This window comes from Petaurus breviceps, unplaced genomic scaffold, assembly GCF_028583685.1.
Source record: "Petaurus breviceps papuanus isolate PSGF00001 unplaced genomic scaffold, PetGlider_PUasm1.0 131, whole genome shotgun sequence".
In the NCBI taxonomy this organism is placed as follows: domain Eukaryota; kingdom Metazoa; phylum Chordata; class Mammalia; order Diprotodontia; family Petauridae; genus Petaurus; species Petaurus breviceps.
In genome coordinates this window covers 5391649-5394792 of record NW_027185674.1, presented here as the reverse complement: position 1 = coordinate 5394792, position 3144 = coordinate 5391649, and positions in this window count along the sequence as shown.

The following is a 3144-nucleotide window of genomic DNA, read 5'->3' as shown; positions in this document are numbered from 1 at the left end:
CTCTCTCTCTCTCTCTCTCTCTCTCTCTCTCTCTCTCTCTCTCTCCAAGTGACACCAGAGCACTGTAACCAAAGATTAATTGCCTTAATCAAATCGACCCACCCTCTGCAATTAATCTTTTAGCAACAAATTAGAGACAATTACCTCAACCTCCCGGGTCAGGCGGAGAGAAGAGGTGGGGGTTAGGGAGGTTGGGCTGGGTAGGAGATTTAAAGAAATATATAAATAAGTATCTGAGCAGCTGGGAGAGAACAGGGTGATGACTCGGGGAAGGGTGTGTGAGTGAGAAGGGGAAGGGTCCGGTTTGGGGCAATGTGTGTCTAGGAGGTTTTTGGGAGTCCTTCTTAACCCATCGTTTCTCTCTCCCCACCCCCCATTGGGGGTGGGTGCGGAGTGGGAAGTAAAGAGTGGAGAAAGAGCAGCATTTGCTTACCTGGTTAGGGGCGGGTAGGCTGAAGGCTCATCTCTTTACCCCCCTCACCCTTCCCTGTCCCTCTTCCTTTCTCTCTTTCAGTCTCTCCCCCTCTCCCTTCTTTTCTCCCTGTTGCCTCTCTGGCTCTTCCGCAGCGCTCCTCCTCTCCTCACAGTGAGGGCTACCGGCTACACTCTGGTTTCCGGAGCCCCTGATTCGTCTACAGCCGATCTTCTTCTCTTGGTCTCTCGGCCGCCTCCAGCCGCTGCTACGGCTGCCGCCGCCACTGCCGCCGCCTTCGCAGCGGCTCGACTGCTGCAGTCCCTGTATAGTCTGCCCTGCTACCCGCCTGCCCGCCCCCCTCCTTCCTCTTCTCGGCCTTGACCCTGACAGCAGCTCTGCTTGACTTCCCCGCCTCCCTCTCCCTCCCCGCCCCCCTCCCCCCCTGGAAGTTTGTAAGTTGCTTGCTTGTTTTGGGTGAGGGTTTGTTTTCTCCGACGGGGGCTCGGCTGGCTCTCTCCTCCAGGGTTCCTTGGTTTTCCTTCCTCCTCCTCACACTTCCCCCACCCCCAGCCCCCCAAAGACCTAGGTCTCTGATGCCGCCTATCGGTCAGGCAGAGCAGTACGGATGGATCTGTCCAGGAGTGTGTGTGTGTGTGTGTGTGTGTGTGTGTGTGGTTGGAGCAAAAAGGGCTAGCAATTCAGGTAGGAAAGGAGAAACGTGAGTAGAGGGCCACAAAATGACATCTTACTAGTCGAATAGGTAGGCTGACCAGTTTTTACGCTCAGCTTCCGCCCTCAGGAGTAGCGCACCCCTTCAGCACCCTACAGTTTTAAATTTGGGCATATTTCTTTGCTCGAGTTAAGTCCTTTTAACACCTCCATTCCTCATCCCAGGAGAGCTAGCACCTGAATTCATGTGATTCCTTCAATTCGAGGCCCAGGGGACAGTGTCTGATTCGGAGTGGGGCGGTGGAGGAGCAGTGAGTGAATAGGATTTTTGTAGTCACCGAAACTAGGGGCAGGAGAGTGGAAGCAGGAAGACTAGAAGTCTAAAAACAGGAGGAAAAGCCTCGTGTCACTCTTTTAGGCCCAGTTCCCAGATTCCTTTCCTCATATTCAAAGGAAGAAGGAACAAAATTTTAGCCTAAGAAACGCAGACTGCATACTGGAAACCTCGTGGATAAATATGGACAACTTTCTCCAAGTACACTCCCTTCTCACACACTGTTTTAGCTCTTGTTCATTCGGCTTAGCAAGGCCACTCACAGCCCTGGCCTGCGGGAGGGGGGAAATACGGCATCTAGAAAAAAAATAGTCACAATAAACTGTATCTTTAAATGCATGTACAGGGTGTCCCAAAAGTCTTAGTGCTATTTAAACTACACTAAGGTGTTTGGAACACCAATTACGTGTTTAGTAACTCCAGTACTCAACAAATTAGGGATTTCATCTGAGTGGGTTACTCCTTTTGCTAATATAAATCTCCACCCTTCTTTCCTTTAGTAGACAGTTATGGTGAGCAGTTGTGGCTAAAAAAATAGTTGCCGAGTGCTAGCCAGATGAACATTTCCGGATTTAACTGGTTCTGGAAGTATAGATACATACAGTCCAATATCGTCTAGTCGATAAGAAAAGGCTTTCCAGGATGCTGGGACCTGCTGGATAAAGCTTATGCCCATCTGTCGTACTTTCCAACGGCCCAGTAATGCTTTCGAGAGGAGGCATAGAAGAACTTTTGTTGACGTTAATTATATTTGAATTAATTTTATCTATCTATAGCCACAACTCTATTTTATCATCATATAATAACTCACTTCTAACTTCCACCCCATCTTTTCCTCCCATACCCCACCCGAAATAAGTAAATGAACTGAAAAAGGGCAGAAGAGACTTGGAAATTCAGCTCCATTCTGCCTATGTGCGCGCGCGACCTTCATTTGCACGTTCTCTCCTAAAAGTCATCCCGAAGCTCCTCTCCTTCTCATCTTTACACCACACACAGACCTAAAACTATTTCCCAAACTCCCCAACGAGACTGAAATCAGCAGCCTCAGAACATCAAAGGGATCAGAGCATTTCTTCTTCCGCTTCCCCTGGGGTTCCCCCCACCCCCACCCCTTCGCCCTCGGATAGTCAGTCCTGCTTTTCCATTGAAAGACTTGATTTACAATATCTTCCCTGCCGCCCGCGTCTCTTTCCCTAATAAACGCTTCCCATAGATTATTCGACGCAGAGAAGGAAGAAGGCTGCTTAAAAAACAAAAAGCCATAGCCCTAATGAGTTCAATTACAATGTGGTAAACACATTGCCTCTACGCTTTAATTAAGCCTGCTGCCCAATTTTAACTCATTAGTAATTCATTAAGAGAACAGCCCTTAGCTGGCTGGGTTGGAAGGCACCACAGACTGGGTGCATTACACCAACATACGCACTTCAGCGCCTTCGCAATGTCCTTAGCTTCTCTGAATAGCTTTTGCGTCCTAGCAAGGTCGGCCTTTGAACACTGGTGTGAACACGGACTTGAAACCTGTTCCCCTAGGCCGGGACTTTGAAACTCAGCTTGCAACCTTTCCCCAAGAGGTGACTTAAAACCCTATTTGTGAACCTGTTGGGCTGACTGGAGGTGGTTGTGCTCTGTACCGTCTGTACTAGATGAGACCAGGAGGAATTGGACTCAAGAATCTTCGGATTAAAGGGCTCGAAAGAGTAAAAGAGACAGTCTTCCTCTC